The sequence below is a fragment of the Mobula birostris genome, chromosome 1 (genome assembly GCF_030028105.1).
Source record: "Mobula birostris isolate sMobBir1 chromosome 1, sMobBir1.hap1, whole genome shotgun sequence".
NCBI classification, from domain to species: Eukaryota; Metazoa; Chordata; class Chondrichthyes; order Myliobatiformes; family Myliobatidae; genus Mobula; species Mobula birostris.
In genome coordinates this window covers 226,903,136-226,926,701 of record NC_092370.1, presented here as the reverse complement: position 1 = coordinate 226,926,701, position 23,566 = coordinate 226,903,136, and the positions used below count along the sequence as shown (strand labels likewise).

Here is a 23,566-nt window from a genome sequence, read left to right as displayed (position 1 = left end):
GTGAGGATTAACGGGCGGGCAGATGACCAGGCTACAATGAAGTCAAAGTTGAGGTCTATTGCTCTACTCTCCTCATACTCTCTACAAATGTGCAAACGATACGTTTTAAAGTGTGTGCACTATATACAACCTTGAAGGTTGCCTCCTTACAGACAGCCGCAAAACAAAGAAACCCAACAGAACCCAGTAAAAAAGGAAGACTGTCAAAAACGCAGTGTGCAGAAAAAAACAAATTGTTCAAACAATGAAAGGAAGCAAATAACATTCAGAGCTGAAGTTCATGAAAGTGAGATCACAGCCATGCAGCTAGTCATCATTGCAGCCGAACCAGGAGCCTGTTAGTTGCAGACCACAGCCTCTGTTCAGCGCAGAGACGGGGAAACTTCATGGAGCAGCAAGCTGAACACTACACTGTCCCTCGCTTCTGGCCCCAACACTCTGCCCTTTTCAGTCTGGTTTGGTGCTTAAATCAGCCAAACGGCAGGTCGTTCCTTGCTCTTGCCTACTTCAATACGCTCCCGGGCCCAAGACCCGCTGCTTCTACTCGAACTTGCCACTTGAGTCACCTCCAAGCCCACTCCAGTAGCCAAACATTGGCTCATTCCCCGCTCTCCGGCCTGGCCCCCGCTGCCTCGATTTGGCCCGTATACACGACGCTGCAGCTGACCTGCACCTTTGAGCTTTCAGTTCACACTGCAAGAATGCCTGGACATACAAGGGAATTACAGGCTATAGTTTGCAGTGATCATTTTTGAGAAAAAGAGTGATTAATCAAGCAATTAATAGTTGTGTTTGCTGCCAGCAATTTGTCGCTGTGCATCACTCATTGTATGTTTCAATGTACATGTGATAAATAAATAAACCTGAACCACTTACAAATACACGGTCAGGCACAGGTCAAATGCCATCTATAAATTCACTGATGAAACCACCGTTGTCAGCAGAATCTGAGATGGAGATGAGGAAGCATATAGGAGCGATAGATCAGCTGGTTGAGTGGTGTCACACCAACAACCTCACACTCAATGTCGGTAACGAATTGATTGTGGACTTTAGAAAGGTTAAGTTGGGAGAACACACACTAGTCCTCTTTGAGGAGTCAGCAGTGTAAAGAATGAGAAGAATAAGAATTGTTCCTGGGCGACAACACAACATCTCTGATGATTGCTCCTGGGCACAACATCCAACATATTGATGTAATTATGAGAAAGGTAAGCCAGAGGTTATATTTCACATGGAGTTTAAGGAGATTTGCCCATGATGTTCAATCTCAGTGCAAATTTATGTTAAATGTCCTCCTCCGGAATATCATCTATTTCCCTCCAGTCCCTTCATACTCACATGTCAATCTAAAAGCCTCTTGAACTCCACCAAACTGCCTTCTACTACTACTGCCCCTGGTAACCCAGTAAACTCATGACCACTCTCTGTGTAAAAAAATTTTCTCCTTGCGTTGCCCTTAAACTTCCCCCTCTAACCTTGAAAGCATGTCCTCTGCTGTCTGGCACCACTGAGTGGTCAGCATTGGGTTTCTGGTGAACACCATCCCGGAAGATACCATTTCATCTTGGTAGGTCCGCTGGCTCCCTGAGAGGGCTTTCTGATCAGTCCCTCAAACCTAATATGGTGAGGTTTCCTTCTCCAGAATATGTCTTCTTCCCTACTGAACATCAGAGTGGCAGAACAGGCCAATGGCCTGGGTCTATGCCATAAAACCATTTTGGCCCAACAAGTCTGCTTGGCCATTAAATAATGGCTGATTTATTTTTCCTCTCAACCCCATTCTTCTGCCTTCTCCCCATAAACTTTGATGCCCTTAACAATCAAGAACCTATCAACCTCCATTTTAAATGATTTGGCTTCCACAGCCACCTGTGGCAATGCACTCCAAGATTCACCAGCTAAGAACCTATAAGGAACCTATCAACCTACACTTTAAATGAATTACCTTCCACAGTCATCTAAGGCAATGAATTCCACAGATTCACTAGCTAAAGAATTTCTTCATCTCTGTAATGGCATGTCCTAGTATTCTGAGGCTATGCCCCCAGCTCGCTCACTATTGGAAACAGTCTCTCCATGTCCACTCTGTAGTCTTTCAATATTCGGTGGGTTAAAGTGAGATCTGCCTCCTACTATTCTTCTAAGCTTCAGCAAATACAGGTCCAGAGCCATCAAGCTCTCCTCATACATTAACAATTTCATTCCTGGAATCACTCATGTCAACCTCATCTGGACTCTCTCCAATGCCAGTGCATCCCTTCTTAGACATGGGCCCAAAACTGCTCAAAATATTCCAAATACGGTCTGACTAAAGCCTTATAAAGCCCCAGCATTACTTCCTTGCTCTTGTATTCTAGTCCTCTGGAAATGAATGCCATGTGACTTGTGTACAAATCATACTGTTTATAAAGCTGCAGAATGTACAGATGAGAAACACACTTCCTCCTTGGTATTGCAGATTTTACAGTCTAACACTGGATTCCTTCTCAGACCGTAGTTGGAAAAAATAACGGAGACAGAGCTCCCGGGAGGATCAATCCTCTGACCTCTCGGGTGAACTTCAGCAAAGAAAATAGCTCTGGCATCCAACCATGTGTCCACATCAGCCCCTTCCATTTCACTGGGATGATATTGCAGGGTTACTTTGCCATGAACCGATGAGAAGCAATTCCCTGTCCTCATCCACAAGGAGAGATTAAAACCTAAAAATGCAACCAGCGGTTTCAGAGACAGCTGGTAACACTTGCTCATAAGAAGAATAATTTGTTTAGTGCAGGGTTTGATAGGCGTTGTTGGTTTTGTCCGTGATGTCTGTGGAGATGTGAAGCTGCCCTCAGTTCAGCACAGGAAAATATCTGAGACCCTTCTCTCTGCTGTAATTATCAAGATTCTCCTAAATGAAGTAAGTACTTCCGTTTCTCTGTGGGTGCGAATTGGTTCCCCATTCTAACTTCTACTGGGTGAAAATGATTCTCTTCAACTGCTCATTGGAATCAGAACCAAAATCAGAATCAGGTTTATTATCATTGATGTGTGCCGTAAAATTCGTTGTTTTGCAGCAGCAGTACAGTGCATGACATAAATATTACTATAAATTACAATAAGAAACATTTAAAAACATATAGAGTGCAAAAAGAAAGGAAAATAATGAGGTAGTGTTCATGGGTTCATGGACCGTCAGGAATCTAATGGCAAAGAAGAAGTTGTTTCTAAAATGTTGAGTGTGCACCTTCAGGCTGCCATACCGCCTCTCTGATGGTAGTAATGAGAAGAGGTCATGTCCTGGGTGGTGAGAGTCTAGCATGACAGATGCTACCTTCTTGAGGCTTTGACTTTTGAAGATGTCCTTGATGCTGGGGAGGCTAGTCCCTATGATGGAGTTGGCTGAGTTTACAACCTTCTGAAATTATTTCCAAACTTGGGCATTGGAGCCTCCATACCCGATGTTGATGTAACTGGTCAAAATGCCCTCCAAGGTTCAGTAACTAATTTGACTCTAGTAATACTCTGGAGTTACCAACAAGGTCCGTACATCATTGATAAGGTCCTCAACTGGACACTGGACAATTATTAACAGCGGTAACCAGTGGTTTAGAATTCCCAAGTAGGTGGAAAACTCAAAGGATTGAATGGCATTAAATCTACTCCGAAGTCTTATAGAAAGCATCCTTCCTGAAGCAAACCTCTTCTGTAATTTTAAGCTTGGTTACCACTGCCCAGGTGTCTTTTCTGGGGATAAAGCCTGTCCTCCCCATTGTAGGTCCCTACTCCTTTTGCCGAGCCCCTTAAGATTCTGTTGGGTGCAGTGGGGGGGGGGACAGTGGAGGGAGGGTAAGGTCAAGGGTGACATGACAGGATGGAGGAAGAGGGTGAGGGGTAGGGGAGGGGAGGGTGAGGGTGAGCAGATGGTGGTTGAGGGGAGGGAGGGTGAAGACCGAGGGTGAGGGGATGGAGGATTAAAATGAGGGGAGGGTGAGGGTGTGGGAATGGAGGATGAGAGGAGTGAGAGGCGAGGAGGAGAGGAGAGGAGTGTGAGGGTGAGGAGTAAGTTGAGGATGGGTGAGGAGGAGGGACAGGATAGTGGGCTGAGAAACTGAAACCTGAAAACGATGTGAAATATCTTTAGAAGATCACTCAAACTGAATAAAGGCTTGGTGAAGGAAAGAATTAAACCTCCTCTTCAGACCATGTCCTGCATACCAAGTCTGGGTTATAAACTGCCTCCTCTCCTAGCTTTAACACTTACTCACTACCTCACTGCTCCACTTTGTTATCCTAAGCTGACAGGGTGCACAGAAAGAGTTATGTGTGACAGCAACTGAGCTCAGATCTTTTAAAACCCACCCACGCCAAATAAACACCTCTCCCTAACCACTGCAGCGAGATCTGTAGACAGGTTGCTAGGATGCAGCCTGTTGCGTGGCAACAGTTTTAAATCCCCATCCAATTGTGCCAGTTTAAAGAGCTGGTTCTAATGGTGATGGGGCACTCAGTAAAAAATGGAAAGAAGCATACTCGAGAAGGAAGGCAATGAAGGTGATGGTCTCTCACCCTTCACTCTGCACTTCTGTCCCACCACAGCAGCTCAGGATTCTTCAGATTCAGATTTTCCCGTGGACTTGGCTGTCGCAAGGGGTGTACAAGGACAGGAGAACAGGAACTAGTGGTGGTTCGGGATCTGGAACACTCCTTGGAACAGGGTTGTCCACTAAAGAATCCTGGCAAATTCATCACAAGGATGTTGCCATCTTTGACTTTTATCCAGGTCACCTCCCAGCTACTTCACTTTTAATGTACCCAGAAAGGACCAGATGATCCACCAGTTAGCATCGCAGACCCCTCCATCAGAGGGTGTGGCACAGAAGTCTACCATGGGACCAAGTGCTCTTGGGCCCTCTCAGCTCAACTGTGGCCTTCATATCATATTACGAACAAGACACGGCAATGGCAGTTCTTCATTAGGAGTCTGAGGAGATTCGGTACCTCACCAAAGACTCAGGCAAATTTCTACAGATGCATTGTGGAGAGCATTCTGACAGGTTGCATCACTGTCTGGTATGGAAGCTCTAGAACATAGTTTGGAAAAACTTGCAGAGCATTGCAGACTCAGCCAGGTCCATCATGGGCACTCGCCTTCCCGGCATCAAGGACATCTTCCAAAAACAATGCCGCAAGGAGGCGGTGTCTGTCACCACCCAGGACATGTCTTCTCATTACTACCATCAGGGAGGCGGTATAACTGCCTGAAGTTGTACACTCAACGTTTTAGGAACAACTTCTTCACTTCTCCAATTTCTTCCCACATTCCATGACGCATGGGTTAGTAGGTTAATTGGTCACAGGGGTGTAATTGGGGAGCATGCTCTTGTTGGGCTGGAAGAGAGCGTTACCATGCTGTATCTCTAAATAAGAAATAAATATTAAAAGTGAGGTCCGACAAGGGCCAGGCTCCAATACCCACCTCCCTGCTCTATTACTCATCTACTTCTCCATGTTGAACACCAGGTGGAAGGAGCATTGAGAACACAGCCTCTGGGTAATAGGAAGTTCTCACTGTGCATCCCAAGGTATCATCAAGACCTACTCAGCTACCAAACTCCTGATGGACTATGCTGTGGGACAGAGAGGGCCAACCCAAGAATAAAACCAAACTGGCCCGACTTCCTGCCATTGGGGACGATTCCATCAGGATGCATCAGGGCTTAGTACAACTACTACTCTGCTGGTAATCACAAGAAACTGCAGAAAGTTGCGGACACAGGTCAGCATATCACAGGAACTAGCCTCCCCTCCATGGACTCTCACTGTCTTGCTAAAGCAGCCAACAGAATCAAAGACACCACTCACCCTGGACATTCTTTCTTCTCTCCCCTCCCATCGGGCGGGAGATACAAAAGCCTGAAGCATGTACCACCGGGCTCGAGTAAACTTCTATCCCACTATTATAAAACTATTGAACAGTGCCCTAGTACAAGATGGACTCTTGATATCACAACCTACCTCATTATGACATTGCACCTTATTTCCTGCTTGTAACTGTTGCACTCTGTTATTACTTTCCTTTGCACTACTCAATGCACTGATGTGACGAAATGATCTGTGACCTTTTTGGGCTGAGACCCTTTATCATGAATGGAAAGGAAGGAGCAGAAGAAAGTCCTTTCCAGTCTTGAAAAATGGTCTCCCAAAAGGTCAACTGTTTATTCCCTTCCATAGATGCTGCCTGAACTGCTGAGTTCCTCCAGCATTGTGTGTGTGTTACTGTTGTAACATGTGGTTATTTGAGTTACTGTCACCTTCCTGTCAGCTTGAACTTGTCTGGCCATTCTCCTCTGACCTCTCATTAAAAAGGCATTTTTGTGCACAGAACAACCACTCACTGAATGTTTTTTTTTGGTTTTTCACACCATTCTCAGTAAACTCTAGAGACTGTTGTATATGAAATTTCTGGGAGATCAGCAGTTTCTGAGATACTCAAACCACCCTGTCTGGCACCAACAATCATTCCATGTTCAAAGTCACTTACACCACATTTTCGTCATCCTGATGTTTGGTCTGTACTACAAATGAACTCTTTGATCATGTTTGCATGCTTTTCTGCATTTACTTGCTGCCACACGATTGGTTGAATAGATATTTGCATTAATGAACAGGTGCACAGGTGTACTTAATAAAGTGGCCACTCACTATGTTTGGAAATGGTTCTTGTGGGTTGCTCAAGATTTCCAGCATCTGCAGAATCTCCTGTGTTTATGATTAAGTGATCAGTATGGATGGCACACAAAACAAATTTACACTGTATCTCAGAACATGTGACAATAATAAACCAATTTAACAATTACTGGTGATGACCAGAAGACCAACAGCTGAAAACCAGAGGTGATACAAAGTGACTGCCTTGCCATTAAGGCATTTTTTAACCCATAGCATCTAACAGCCCTGGCAGAACTGAATTTTATGGAGATTGGAATCAAAGCGAAAGCCCTCCACAAGCACACTAATTGGCCACTTTATTAGGTACACCTGTACACCTGCTCAGTAATGCAAATATCTAATCAGCCAATCATGTGGCAGCGATTCAATGCATAAAAACATGCAGACATGGTCAAGAGGTTCAGTTGTTGTTCAGAGGAAACATCAGAATATGATCTAGCTGACTTTGACTATGGAATGATTGTTGGTACCAGACAGGGTGGTTTGAGTATCTCAGAAACTGCTGATCTTCTGGTATTTTCATGCACAACAGTCACTAGAACAAGAATTCCAAATCTCTCCTGGAATTTTCATGCACAACAGAGTCAAGAGCAGGGGTTCCAAACCATTTTTTATGCCATGGACCAATACCATTCAGCAAAGGGTCCATGGACTGTAGGTTGGGAACCCCTGCCTTAGAGTTTACAGAGAATGTTGTGAAAAACAAAAAACTTGCAGTGAGCGGCAGTTCTGTAGACAAAGACACCTTGTTAATGAGAGAGGGCAAAGGTGCATGGCCAGACTGGTTCAAGCTGACAGGAAGGGGACAGTTAACCCAAATAACAATGCATTACAATAGTGGTGTGCAGAAGAGCATCTCTGAATGCAAAACACATCAAACCTTGAAGTGGATGGGCTATAGCAGCAGAAGACAGCACCAAGAATTGGCCCAGGAACAATTCTGCCACTGCCTGTAAGTAGCTTGTACCACATAATCATGTGGGTTTCCTCCGGGTATTCCGGTTTCTACCCACATTCCAAAGATTTATGGGTTAGTAGGTTATTTGGTCGCATGGCTGTAAATGAGCAGTGGGTTCATTGGGATGTAAAGAACTGTTACTATGCTGTCTTCCTAAATAAAATAGAAGGAATGCAGTGTTTTGAGAAAGCCACTCACCATTATACTATCCAGGGCAATTATAGATGGGCTATAAATGATGGCCTTGCTAATGATGTACAAAAACCAAAAAATAATTAAAAATAAGAAAGCTCCTTGATTACGATCTGCTCTCCACCACAAAGCCAGATGCTCTACATTTCATAACTCCTCTTTCTTTGGGTTTCAGTGTCTAATCTTCCCCCTTCATTCACTGGATCGTTTTACTCCATCAGTGGCATCAACCCGCCCTGCAGCTTAATTGAACTACCCCTGTCACTTCTTAGTGTTTATGAGTGGTCTTTGACCTGAAACACAGATCTCATTTCTCTTCCAAACAGATGCTATAAAGATTAAAGATTCTTAAAGACTGATGTCTTCTCCTATCATTTTGGATCTCCCCCTCCCCCTCCCACTTTCAAATCTCTTACTAGCTCTTCCTTCAGTTAGTCCTGATGAAGGGTCTCGGCCTGAAACGTCGACTGTACCTCTTCCTACAGATGCTGCCTGGCCTGCTGCGTTCACCAGCAACTTTGATGTGTGTGGCTCCTGAGTATTTCTTGTGTTTACCTGAGACTATTTGATTTTCACTCAGTTATGAGGATGTTTGCAAATTATTTCACAGTGCTCACTTCCTTCTGTACTTTAGATAATGAACTAATCCATTTCAACAGGCCTGGGTTGATGAACGATTAGGAACAGTCACACCTTACAAGTGCTCAACAATGGATATTTTCAACAAGTGAGAATCTTCACACATTTCCTTGACATTCAACAGTATCACCAATGCCAAATCCCATTCTGCCACCCAAAAACTTAGCAGGACAAGCTACATAAATACTGTGACCAGAACAGCAGCTCAGTGGCTGAGTATCCTGCAGCGAAAGCCTCGCCATAATAGAGTTGTAGAATCTTACAGCAAGGAAGTGGTATATCAATTTAATTCTGTTTCCTACCATCAGGGAGCAGGTATAGATCTGCTATCTGCTGTCTGCAAGGAGCTTATACGTTGTCTGCAAGGAGTTTGTACGTTGTCCCCATCACTCCGTGGGTTTCTTCCAGGTGCTCTGGTTTTCTTCCCACATTCCAAAGATGTACGGGTTAGGGTTGACAAATTGTGGGCATGCTATGTTGGTAGCGGAAGCATAGCCATCCTTGCAGGCTGCTCCCAGCATATCCTCTGACTGTGTTAACGCAAAGGACGCATTTCATTGTATGTTTCGATGTCTTGATGTATATGAGATAAATAAAGTTAATCAATCTCACTATTCCTTTTTATGCATTCAATTTGTTTTGTAACTTATAGTCATTTTTTGCCTGTGCTCTGTACTGCTGCTGCAAAGCAACAGATTTCACGTTACCTAAGTCAGTGATAGTAAACCTGCTTCTGAGCCACGTAGCTGTCTTTTCATTGTTGCTATTATACCTGGCTCAACTACTCCCTTTGGCACCTTGTTCCACATATGCATCTCACTCTGTGTGAAGAAGCTACCCTTAAGTTCATTTGAAGTCTTTCCCCTCTCACCTTAAACCTATGTCCTCTACTTTTTGATTCCCTTTTCCTGGCAAAATGACTACATTCAGACTAAAAGCACGAGAGATTCAGATTAACATATACAAAATGCTGGAGGAACTCAGCAGGACAGGCAGCATCTATGGAAATGAATAAGCAGCCGACCCTTCATCAGAAATGGAAAGGCAGGTGAAAGAAGCCAAAATGAAAAGGTAGTGGAGAGGGGAAGAAGTACAGTCTGGCAGGGGTTAGGTGAGACCAGGTGAGGGGGGAGGTGGGAATGAAGTAAGAAGCTGGGAGATGATAGGTGGAAGAGATAAAGAGCTGAAGAAGAAGGAATCTGATAGGAGAGGAGAGTGACCATGGGAGAAAGAGGAGGAGGAGGGGGGCCAGGGGAAGGTGATAGGCAGGTGTGCAGAAGAGAAGAGGTAAGGGGGAGAGCCACAGAGGGGAATGGAAGAAGAGGGAAGGGGGAGGGAGAGAATTACTGGAAGTTAGAGAAATAAATGTTCAATGCATCAGGCCTGAGGCTACCCAAATGGAAAAAGAGATAGCGCATTGATACTATATGTGCTCCACATGACTTCATGCTTCGCTGTTTACCCATCTTCTGCAAAGTCCAGATGGGATGTGTAGATGTGCTATGGGCCTGAATGAGTGGAGTCTTAAGATGGCTGAAAATGATAGACACCATTCAGGAGAAAGCTGAAACCATTCAGTTCCTTTCATCCTCACCATTACCTAGAATTATGTGACTGTATTGAGTTAGCAACTACAGGATGGATTACACTGCCTGGTATGGGGCAGAGTGCATGTCCTGGATGGTGGGGTCTTTAATGGTGGATGTTGCCTTCTTGAGAAGCATTGTGTTTAAGATGTTCTCAATGATGGCGAGGCTAGTGCCCATGATGCAGCTGGCTGAGTCTACAACCCTCTGCATAACTCTATGCCAATAAATGTGTATTAAACTTTCATTCCTTAATTCTGGCTGAGTAACTTGTAGGTCAATAGGTTTTAAAAAATTATCTTATTAAGTTTTATTTACAGGGACATTCTATTTTAGGTCTCTTCTCATGTAAGCTTCTCCAATAGCATTACCAAAATGAAAGGTCTCTGTGGCAACCCTGCTATCCCCAGTGGACATACTACAGTTTTGGTCTTAGTCTGGTGTTGGAACAGATCCACAGACACTGATGCTTGTTGGGACATATATAGATGCAAAGTAAATATCTGTTGGACTTTTTCACTCCAGTAAGTAAAGAGCAGGACCAAAGAGGTGACAGCAGTTCAAGGAACATTTGGTTCTGAGAGCTGTGGGGGTCATGTGATGATAATGATTTACCTTGTGAGGTGGGTGTCCCTTTGTCTCAGACAGAAAAGGCTACCTGCAAAGCGAGGTGATGTAAGGATCTACAATTAAACTACCCTTGCTGTGAAGATGGAAAGTCGGTCTTTATCTCAATGGGACTTGATTACAAAGGGAAGAGATGATGCCTCAGTTGTACAATGCCTGGTCAGACCCCATCCAGAGCACAGCCTACAGCTTCAGAGTTCAAGTTCAAAGTTCAAATATATTTATTATCAAAGTACATATCCTACCTTCAAAATTGTTTTCTTGCAGGCACTTACAGGAAAGGAATAAAATAGAATTTATGAAAAATTGTACATTAACAAAGACTGACAAATAACCAATGTGCAAAAGAGAACCCATTGTGCAAATAAAATAAATAAAGAAATAATACTGAGAACATGAGTTGTAGAGTCCTTGAAAGTGAGTCTGTAGCATATAGAATCAGTTCAGAGTTGACGTAAGTCAAGTTATCCATGCTGATTTAGGAACCTGATGGTTGAAGGGTAATAACTGTTCCTTAACCTGGTGGTGTGGGACCTAAGACTCCTGTACCTTTTGGCCAAAGTGATGGACTGGACTGTGTCCACTACTTTCCATAGATTTTTCCATTCTTGGGCAATGGTGTTTCCGTACCAGCCTGTGATGCAACCAGTCAGGATACTTTCCACTATGCATCTATATAAGTTTGTCAAAGTTTCATCCAACTTTGGACTTTACACTTCAGGTTTCAAAGGGGGTATATGTGCAAGTTCATCATACTGACTGCTGGTTTAAAGTTTAGTTACGACCTCCAGTTGTATTCTCTCAAGTGTAGAAGTTTCGACTGTCATTTAATTGATGTTTTAAATGTTAAGACGACTCAATAAGTGAGGCCAGCCTGGACAAGGAAAAATAATTTGGTAATTAGGATGTACAGGAATCTTTCTTTTTAGGTTATAGATACCATGCAATTGAAAATTTCAAGGTTGACAATGAAAGGGCTTATTATAGGAAGGATGTGGAAGCATGGTCCATTTTTTTCTCCTATCAGATTCCATTTCCTTCAGTCCTTTACATTTTCTGTCTATCACCTTCCAGCTTCTCACTTCATCCCCCTCCACCACACACCCACCGTTCCTCTCTCCTGGCTTCACCTATCATTTCCAGTTTTTTGCTCCTTCCCCTCCCCCCACCCCCACCTTCTTAATCTGGCTTCTTCCCCCTTCCTTTCCAGTCCTGATGAAGGGTTTTGGCCCAAAGCATCGACTGTTTATTCCTTTCCATAGATGCCGTCTGACCTGCTGAGTTCCTCTAGCATTTTGTGTGGGTTACTCTGGATTTCCAGTATCTGCAGAACCTCTTGTGGTGTTGAAAATAGTTTATGTGTTATTGTAGTTTCTGTTGCCCTGTTTGTACTGATTAATTTCTACCACAAGGGAGTACAACAATAAAGTGGTTACTGGTTATTCTTCTAACTGCCAAGAGTTAAGTGACTCATTTTAAATGAATTGGTTTACATACAACAAAGCTCAGGACAGAGCCAAATTAGGTATTACGAGGTAATCCCGTATGCAGCCATAAATCTCAACAAATCCTTTGGACAGCTACTTGAGATGTATCCCCTGAATCAGCTGTTTCATGGGACAGAGAAGTACCCCACTAAAGTCAGAGGGAATATTGATCCAGAATAATGGAGAAATTTCACTTCAGACAAATCAAATGACTTAATGGATTTTCAATAGTTTTATTTCTCTGGAGGGGTTAAGCTGGCTGGATGAGACAGTGGAGAACAAGTTATTGGAAAAGCTAATGGGTACAATGAGGTAAGCCGAATGCATATATATATGCAATTAAAATTAATCTTGCTCTGCAGCCTACGCTCAGTGACACAGGCATTTTAAACAATCACTCATCTGGAAGCAAGCTGCAACACAGACACACTGTTCTTCATGTCAGAAGTTAAAACCTCATCAGCAAAATAAAAATAAAGGCACGATTTACCAATCAAATTGGCAATGTTCAAGATCATAAAAGCATTAGATATAGCAGCAGAATTAGGCCATTTAGCCCATCGAGTCTGCTCTGCTATTCAATCATGGTTGATTTATTACCCCTCTAAACCCTACTCTCCTGCCTTCTCCCCGTAATCTTTCCGTAACTAATCTAGAACCTATCAACCACCACTTTAAATTAACCTAATGACATGGTGTCCATAGCCAACTGTGGGAATTAATTCACCACCATCTGGCTAAAGCTATTCCTCCTCATCTGCTCTAAAGGGACTTCTATTCTGAGGTGGTGTTTGCTGCTCCTAGAGTCTCCCATTCAAGGTCCTGTCCGATTTGACAGTTGGTATTTTGAAACCTGACTTTAATTTTTTAAAAGTAGTGGGGGATGCTATGGGCCACCAGACTGCCCATCCCTTCACTCAAAGGTTGTTCTTCAGAAAGGCATCGATACCATTACTCCAACTATTACAACAGGGAGCAGAAACTGTGGCTGAGCCTGATTCCAGTCTTGCTTGGTGCCTAAGCAAAATTCATTTCACCCTGAGGGTCTCTTATACAACTGTCAGAAGCAGGAATTCTGATGGCATTTGCCTGCGCTTCACCTTCAACCTACACATGTAGGCAGTGTGTTCATTAATTTAACCATTCCGGGTGAACCTGCTCCTGAAAACTGGGTAGCAGATTATGGGAATTAACAGATAAATATTTATGTTTCTCCATTCCAATTAAACTCCATAATTCTGTGTAAGTCAGGCCAACCACATAAACCTAGAAGGCCTGAACTTCTGCAACATGACTGGGATTCTGGTGTTGGATAAGTCATACCACTCCCATACCCCTACAGTCCTACTTTCAGTCTGATAGCAGCTGGGTGAGTACCCCAACCCCACAGCTTCCCTGTGTAACAGGTGAATGGCAGGGCTCTCAGGGTTAAAGGAAATGCAGTTCCCACACACTGCAGACCTATAAAAAGCCACTTCCCTTCTCACCGTGGCTGAGTGCGCCTTTGTAATTAGCTTTCCAGGCTCACTTCAGCACCTTTCCGTTCTCTGCTGTTCGCTGACAAGAAAATAGCATTTGAGATTAAAACAAAATTACTACTTTCACCCTTTCACAGACCTGCCATTTGGTGGTAGGAATTAAATTCTTAAAGGGTACAATTAATACATTACACTCTGCCATGATACTATATTATGGGCATTGTTACCAGGGTGATGATGCTGGTGGAGAGAAGTGGGGAAAAGAGGGGGGAGATAATATTTTCCAGCAGACTTTCTGTTACTAACTTTATGCTTCATAAAAATCCAATTTTCTCTTTTCTTTTCTGTGGGTGGATGTGCTACAACGCTGTCTACACTTCAGATCTTTTCGTTGGCTGTTAAATGCATTGGAACAACCAGTCTGTCAAACGCATGGCAGAAATACCAGTCTCTCTTTTGAAGAGCACCATCAAACAAAATATGACATCCTGCCAAAGTGAGAATGTCAAGGAGTCGACTAGATGGTTGGTCCAGTTATTAACCTTTAATCATCAGGCTCCTAAACTAGGAGAGACAACTTGATTCACCTCACTTCTGAACTGATCATTGAACACAACCTATGGACTCACTTTCAAGGACTCTACGACACATGTTCTCAGATTTATCTATCTATTAATAATTTTATTTTTGCACACTGGTTACATGTCAGTCTTTGTGTAGTTTTTCATTGATTCTATTGTATTGCTTTTGTTCTATTGTGAATGCCTTCAAGAAAATGGATCTCAAGTTAGTATATGGCGACACAACTTTGAAGAGGTACTGTAGGTTCTGAAATTTTCTAGCGAATTTCGATCTTGGTGAGTACTCTGATTGGTTGCACCACTGTCTGGTATGGAGGCAATAATGAGCCAATTCCCAGGATCAAGAAAAGCTGGAGAGGGTTGTAAACTCAACTAACTCCATCATGGGCACTAACCTCCCCACCATCAAGGATATCTTCAAAAGGTGGTACCTCAAAATGGCAGCATCCATCATTAAGGATCCTCACCATCCAGGACCTGCACTCTTCTCATTATTACCATCAAGGAGGAGTGCTGGACCTGAAGATACACACTTAACACTTTAGGAATAGCTTCTTCCCCTCCACCATCAGATTAGTGAATGGACCATGAACCCAGGAACACTACATCACTTTTTGCTCTCTTTTTGCATGACTTTTTATTTAATATTTCTTATTGTAACTTACATTCATTTTTATGCATTGCACTGTACTGCATTTGCAAAACAACAAATTTCACGACACACGTTAGTGATAATAAACTTGATTCTGAAGTTTTCTAAGAGGAGTTAGAGAGGTTTTGTGGTGGGTGGGAAGTGAAGGAAGGAGGGATGGTTATGGGGAGAAGGCAGGTAGGTGGAGCTGAGTGCACGGCCACATCAGCAATGATCTTATTGACTGGTGAAGGAGGCTTGGTGGGCCAGATGGCTTACTCCTGCTCCTGTTTCTTATGTAACGTAAGTCTCTGCCTCGTGCCCAAATTTTGATACTGACCAACTCCCAATGGTTTGCCTCAGCCTTCTGGTGAGACAACAGATAATTAGTACCCAGCAAGATTTGTTCCGGCTACTGGAACAGGTTTGTCAGAGGCTTATTTGCCTACATCTGTGCCTAGTTAAGAATAAGTATAATTAAACTTCAGATGACAGGTTGACCGACCTGTATTAGCTTTTACTTTAACTGGATAAGCCGCTTTTCCTTTCATTCTTAATTTACAGAAATATTTGGGTTTAATCCTTTGAGCCTGTGCTTCTAAGCAGAAGCTAATATTTGAAAGCTGTCAAGCATTGCTCTGAGGGTTGAATCACACTGACCACAGGCCACACCGAACCACTGACGCTACCTTCAAGCAAATCAAGAGCTCGTGAGCAGTCACATATCGACAGTGTGAGGCAGTGCCTTCTGTCAGTCAGCTCCCTGCTGTTGTTTGTCAACCATTAGAAGTTAACTAATATCACTGGTTTATCAAGGTGACTTGATAGAGGTGTACAAAATGATAAGAGGCATAGAAAGAGTGGACAGCCAGAGACTTTTTCCCAGGGTGAAAATGGCTAATATGAGGGGTGTAATTTTAAGGTAATTTGGAGAAGGTATGGGGGGGGGGGATGTCAGAGGTAAGCTCTTTATACAGAGAGTGGTGGTGATGGAAGCAAATACATTAGGAGCATTTCAGAGACTATTAGACACATGGACGATAGAAAAATGGAGAGTTAAGTAGGAGGGAACATTAGGTTGGTGTTAAGAGTTGATTAAAGGATTGGCACAACATGGTAGACCAAAGGGCCTGTACTGAGCTGTAATGTTCTCTGTTCTACCAGGTCTGGGAACTGCTCAAACAAGTACCTGCAGAGAGCTTTGCTATTTTATATCAAGCCCTGCCAAGGTGCAGATTGACTTATGAATTCTGTAAATAGCAGACAAACTGCTGGAGGTCAGGAGGCATCAGTGGAGAGAAATATAGTTGACGTTTCAGGTCCAAATCCGTCATTGAGGCATAGTCCAGATGGAGGGCCTCAACCCAAAACACTGCCTATTTCCCTCCACAGATATTTCCCCACCCACTGAGCACCCTTAAGCAGTTTGTCTCCAGATTCCTACATTTGTAGGCTCTTGTGTCTATATAAAAAAACACCTAGTGGGTATTTAGCATTAAAAAAATGAAAAAGCTGGCAACACTCCAGCAAATCAGGCAGTGTCTATGGAAACTGTCGAAGCTTCAGGTCTGTGACCCTTCATCAGAATTTCATCTGGCATCAACTGTCAGGGGGAAGAACATACACACTCCTTATAGGCAGCAGTGAAATTGAACCCAGGTCACTTGTGCTTTAATAGCATTCTGTTACAGTTATAATTTATAATGACTTTTCCAATCTACCAAATGTAACTCACATCTCATGCCTTTATACTTTGCTTTATTCAGATTTAAGACCCCAGTTCCTTATTGATCTACATACATATAATTTTCTTCCATTAATTGGCTACACCAAACAAATGCTCTCTAAATGATCTCCTATGACATTATCATTAATAGGTCAAATTTTCTATTAAAATGATAGTTTTACTGAAATTTTTATATATATTTCAGGCAGTTCCCTCTTTTGTTCCTAAAAAGTTCTTTGACAGAATAGATTCTATAATTTCATCTTATATTTGGAACAATAAAAATCCTAGATTGGGTAAACCTTTATTGTAGAAATTAAAAAAGGATGGTGATATGGCTTTGCCTAATTTTAGAATGTACTATTGGGCAATCAATACATTACTTTAAACTGAAAATTAAGACCATAAGTCATAGGAATAGAATTAGGCCATTTGGCCCATCAAGTCTGTTCTACCATTCCATCATGGCTGATTTATTATCCCCCTCAACCCCATTCTCCTGCCTTTTCCACGTAACCTTTAATGCCCCTACTAATCAAGAACCTTTCAATCTCTGCGTTAAATATACCCAATGACTTGACCTCCACAGCCATTCATGACAATGAATTCCACAGATTCCCCACCCTTCGGCTAAAGAAATTCCTCTTCATCTCTGTTCTAAAGGGACATCCCTGTATTCTGAGGAAGTGCCCTCTGGTCTAGACTCACCCACTATTTGAAACATCCTCTCCATATCCACTGTGTCTAAGACTTTCAATATTCGGTAGATTGAATTAAACAGGAAAGGAGGAGGGAGATGCAGAAAGATTGCAGGAAAAATGACTGGGATGGGTCCTTGAATTTATGTCTAAAAATCTGGCATTTCTGACAGTGAGAAGCTCTCTCAGTATTACACTGGAAGGCGTGCCCAGAGGCAGTGCTCAAGCCTCAGCGATTGGTATCAGGACCCTTGCAGTTTGTAATATACGTAAATGATTTGGATGTTGATGGAGTTCACCAATGACACGTAAATTGGTGTTGACAGTGTGGGGATGAAAGAGGTTGAGAAATGGCACAGGGAATTTAATCCTGATAAACATGAGGTCATGCATCTTCAGAATGTTAATCAGGCTAGGACATGAATGGTAGGGTCCCAGGGAGTATGAGGAAAAGAGGGACCTTGGGGGTCAACAGTGGAATGGGTGAGCAGCTTCAAGATCTTGGGTGTTAGATCTCCGAAAATCTATCCTGGGCCCAAATATTAATGTAATCATGAAAAAACACATGGCACCATCTGTATTTCATTAGGTGTTTGAGGAGATTTGGTATGCAACCTAATATTCTTAGCAAATTTATACAGATATATCTGGAGAGTATTCTGACTGGTTGTATCACTGTTTGAATGGCGGGGACATTGAACAGGATTGGAAAAGCTGCAGAAGGTTGTAAACTCAACAAGCTTCATCATAGACATCTTCAAAAGGAGATGTACCAGGAAGGCAGCATCCATCACTAAGGACCCTCACCATTCAGGATATCCCCTCTTCACATTACTACAATCAAGGAGGAGGCACAGGAGCCTGAAAACACACACTCAATGTTTTAGGAACAGCTTCTTCCCCTCTGCCATTTCTAAATGGTCTATGAACCCATAAGCACTACCTCACTATTTTTGCACTACCTGTTTATTTTTATATATTCTTATTTTAATTATAGTAATCTTTATATATTACACTGTACTGCTGCCACAGAACAACACATTTCACAATATAGGTCAGTGATAATAAACCTGATTCTGATTCTGATTCTGACAAGTCCAAAGATCCTCGAAGGTACTGCAGGTAGATAAATTCAGAAAGAACATACTGACTTTGATTAGATGGGACAATGAATACAAGAGCACGGAGTTTATGATCCAAATTTGTGAAATATTGATTAAACTACAGCTGAAATAACACATGTAGTTCTGGTCACTACACCAGGAAAAATATGATGGTATTGGAAGGGGCACAGAGGAGATTCACCAGATGTTGCCTGGGATGGAACAGTTCGGTTGAGAGATTGGAGAGGCTGGTTCTGTTCTCCCTGGGGTGGAGGAGATTAAGATTAGATTATGAGGACACTCAGACCTCGTTTATTGTCATTTAGAAATGCATGCATTGAGAAATGATACAATGTTCCTCCAGTATGATATCACAGAAACACAGGACAGACCAAGACTAAAACTGACAAAAACCACATAATTATAACATATAGTTCCAATAGTGCAAAGCAATACCGTAATTTGATAAAGAGCAGACCATGGGCACGGTAAATAAAAGTCTCAAAGTCCCAATAGCCTCATCATCTCACGCAGACAGTAGAAGGGAGAAACTCTCCCTGCCATGAACCTCCAAGCGCCGCAAACTTGCCAATGCAGCATCCTGGAAGCACCCGACCACAGCCGACTCTGAGTCCGTCTGAAAACTTCGAGCCTCTGACCAGCCCTCTGACACCGAGCACCATCTCTGCCAAGCTCTTCGACCCCGCCCCAGCCGCCAAGCAACAAGCAAAGCCGAGGACTTGGGGCCTTCCCCTCCGGAGATTCTGGATCACACAGCAGCAGCAGCAGTGAAACAGACATTTCAGAAGTTTCACGAGATGTTCCTCCGTGCTCTCACGTCTGCCTCCATCAAATCAAGATTGTGCATGGCACCCCACTTGACAGATAACAGATATTCATCACTGGATGGCTGCTGCGTGCTGTGTCGCACAGCCATCTTCTCCTCTCCAAAAGATGTGACATGATTGAGGTACAACATATGAGGGCTACAAACAGGGCAAACTGCAGGAAGTTTTTCACTGTATAAGAGGTCTATAAAACTGGAGAAACTATATTTAGGGAAATGAGATTTGAAGGAGATCCGAGGGGAACGTTCTTTACCAGGGAGTGGTGAATGTCTGGAGTATACAGCTTGAGAGAACAGCGAAAGCAGAGATACTGACAGCATTTAGTAAGTGTTTAGATAAGTACTTCAATCACCCAGAGATAGAAGGCTATGGGTCAAGTGCTGGAAGATTGAATTATTGCAGGTGGTTGCTCAATGTTTGAGAGAGAGAGAAAGGGAGGGGGGAGGGAGAGAAGAGAGAGAGAGAGAGAGAAAGGGGAAGCAGGATGGAAGAGAGAGAGCAAGAGAAAAGAAGAAAGGTAAACGTGAGCCAATGAAAGAGAGATAGAGAGAGAGAAGAGATAAAGAGAGAGAAAGAAAGAGAGAGAGAGCAAGAGAAAGGGAAAAAGGTAAATGAGAGCCAATGAGAGAGAGATAGAGAGAAGAGAAAGAGAAAGGGGGAGAAAGAAAGAGACAGAGAAAGCAAGAGAAAAATAGAAAGACAAATGAGAGCCAATGAAAGAGAGATAGAGAGAGAGACAGAGAGCATAAGAGAAAGGCAGAAAGATAAATGAGAGCCAATGAAAGAGAAAGAAAGAAAAGAGAAAGAAAATCAGAAAATGAGTCAGTGAGAAAGAAAAAAAACAAGAGAGAGTAAGAAAAAAACAGCAGGAGGAGAGGGGTTTAAAAAAAGATGATTGTAAGGAAAGTGAGAGCAGCAAAGAACATACTAAAGTTGGAGCTTCAGATTTTTCAAGAGGAAACGTGCCATGCTGATGACTGAGATACCACTTTAGGAGTTAAAGTCCACTGCATACTGAACTTTAATCATCTTGATAGGCAAGTGATCGCAAAGCTACATGCTCATGCATTCCTCACTATTGTGCTTCAAAAATTTATATTCACTGGTACTGAAAATTCATCAGTTTATAATTTGTATGATTCCTCCATTTAATTATTGATGCATATGCTGTAGCCTTGAAGCGGGGAGCTTATTCTGTCATACAAGTACAAAACGCAGGAGAAACACAACAGGTCAGGCAGTTGTTGTATCCTCATGTTTTTATGACCCAAAGGTTCTTAAGAAGTCAAGAATGGTGTCATATCACTTGTTCAGAATCAGAATCAGGAGCATTACAATGCAATACATAAAAACTATAAATTACTATTATATATACCTGTGTGTATTAAATAATGGTTTCATTGTCTATTCAGATATTGGGGTAGAAGCTGTTCCTAAAATTTTGGGTGAGTGTCTTCAGGTTTCTGTACTTCCTCACTGAGGCTGTCTGAGACCTCTGTCGGTCAGAGTTGACCATGGATATTGTGTCCTAGCTGTCTAGATACGCAAGCCTGGGCAGTACGATATGGAGAGCAAGCTGTTGTCCATGTAGTAAACTCCCCCTCCCCATGCATCTGATGAACCTAAGGGAATGGCAGTTTGGTACCAGCAGCATCGCAGGAGTTGCCAGTCAACACTGAACTCAATGTAGGACTGCCTTAGGGACTCCAGCTCCAGATTTTTCCCTCAGGGTTTACTCACAAAGCTTTCCCCATGAGTGGGTACAGCTGCAAGGCAGCGGAGGTTTGAAATCAGAGTTTTCCTTCTCCTAGATGAGCTGCCAACCTCCGCTAATGAGTCCCATCTCCTCATTGATGATAGTAAGAAGAGGGTATATCCTGGCTGATGGGGTCCTTAATGACGACTGCCAGCTTTCTGAGGCATTGCCTTTTGAAGATGCTGAGGAGGCTAGTTCCCATGATGGAGCTGGCTGGGTGTGCAACACTTTGCAGTTTTTTCTGACCCTGTGCAGTGGCCCCTCCATACCAGTTGGTAATACAACTAGTTAGAATGCTCTCCATGATACATCTGTAGAAGTTTTTGGTGACATAGTAAATCATCTCAAATTCTTCACCTCCTCAGAGAAATCTCTTACCCGCAACAGCCCATCACCTTCCTCTGGTGTACTTCCACCTTCCCTTTCTCTCATGGTCCACCCTCCTCTCCTATCAGATTCTTTCTTCTTCAGCTCTTTACCTCTTCCGCTTATCACCTCCCAGCTTCTCACTTCATCCACCTCTCCTCCATCCACCCATCTTCCCCCTCACTTGCCAGAATGTGCCATTCTCCTCCATACACCTCCTCTATTCTGGCTTCTTCCCTTCATTTTCAATCCTGATGAAGGGCTCACCCGGAAACATCAATTGTTTATTCTCCTCTGTAGATGCTGCCTAACACTTGAATTCGTCCAGTGTTTTGTGTGTTGCTCTGGATATCCAGCAACTGCAGAATCAGGTAGATGCCACCTGAGACTGTCCTCCTTACGATCCACATCACCAATATTTTTGTATGTAGGGGATTAGAGTAAATAGGTGGCTGATAATGGTCCTTTTTCTGTGCTGAATGACTTCATGACTCCAAGTTTGATGGATCACATAATATCAGGCCTGCTTAATTCACATGCGTCATCTCACTGTGAAAAACTTGACAATGATGAGATCTTGTGAAAGGGGCCAGGTCGGCAGACTACTCTGTCCGTGGACCTTTAACAGGTCCTGCTTTTAAGAGTGGCAAATATAAATTTGCAATAACATGAACCATTTCAAATGAGCCTTCTTGGCACCATGACATTATCTGTGCACAGAACAACTAATCATTTTCTGTAAGCTTGTATTTAGCTGAAGACGGAAAAGAAAAAAGGTTGACAGAAATATCTAGTTGGCTGAATTTGAATATATGATATTCATAAGAATATTAAGTTGAGCTTCAAATGCTAGAATTATATAACCACACAAAAAGTAACCTTTCATGTTAAATGCATTTATATTCTAACCCAGAACTTCGATCAATTGACAGCTCCGCTATTAAAAATCAGAGTCTGGTACATACAGGTTACAGCCGGCTGGTTCTGAACTCAACAAGCCCTTTAGCGGCTGTAGCGAGAGCTTTAGCACATTGATCTCCCAAGGGCTTTCTCGTTTGTTAAGGAATAGCTCCATTGCGATTAAATCCCAGCTGACATTGTGCTGAGTGGCTTCCCCTGTGCTTGTGCATTTGGAGAGTGGAGACTAGACCAGAGTGCTAGTCTCCACAGTGCCTCTGGCCTACACTTCCATCATAACATACCCCCACCATGCAGGCCATGCTTCTCACTTCTGCCATTGGGAAGGAGATACAGGAGCCTTAGGTCACACACCACTGGATTTAGGCTTCAACCATCAGGCTCCTGAACCAGCATGGATAACTTCACTTGCCCAACACTGAACTGATTCTACAACTGATGAACTCATTATTATTTTATTTGCACAGTTTGCCTTCTTTTGCACTTCGGATGTTTGTCAGACTAAGTGTAGCTTTTCATTGATCCTATTGTATTTCATTGTTGTACGGTGATAAAATGAATTTCAAGGTCATATAAGGTGCCATATAGTATACGTACTTTGCTAATAAATTTACTTTGAACTTTAAACATTTTGATTTTTAGAAGGAATAAAGGCATAAACTACTTTCTATATGAGGAGAAAGTTCAGAAAATGCAGGTGCAAAGGGACTTAGGAGTCCTCATGCAGGATTCCCTAAAGGTTAACTTACAGGTTGAATCAGCAGTAAGGCAGGCAAATGCAGTGTTAGTGCTCATTTCAAGAGGGCCTAGCGTATAAAAGTAAGAATGTAATACTGAGGTTTTATAAGGCATTGGTCAGACCACATTTGGAATATTGTGAGCAGTTTTGAGTTCCGTATCTAAGAAAGTTCGTGCTGGCATTGGAGAGAGACCAGAGGAGGTTCATGAGAATGATCTTGAGAATGAAAGAGTTAACATACGAGGAGCGTTTGATAGCAATGGTCTGTATGGTGAAGTTTAGAGAATGGGGGGGGGGTGAGGGAATCTCATTGAAAACTACTGAATATTGAACGGCCTACATAGTGATGACGGGCACAGAATGTTTCCAATAGTGGGAGAGTCTAGGCCCAGAGGGCACAATCTCGGAACAGAAGGACGTCCCTTTAGAACAGGGGTGAAGAGGAATTTCTTTTACCAGTGGTTGGTGAATCTGTGAAATTTATTGCCACTGACAGCTGCGGAGGCCAAGTCATTG

The 23,566-nt window shown here is 42.8% G+C and overlaps 1 protein-coding gene across 2 annotated transcripts in view; it reads right to left on the bottom strand.

The window, feature by feature from the left end:
• ttc7b (tetratricopeptide repeat domain 7B) overlaps window positions 1-23,566 on the bottom strand; it is a 470,264-nt gene that overhangs the window by 4,119 nt on the left and 442,579 nt on the right. The gene's annotated exons all lie outside the window — the stretch shown is intronic.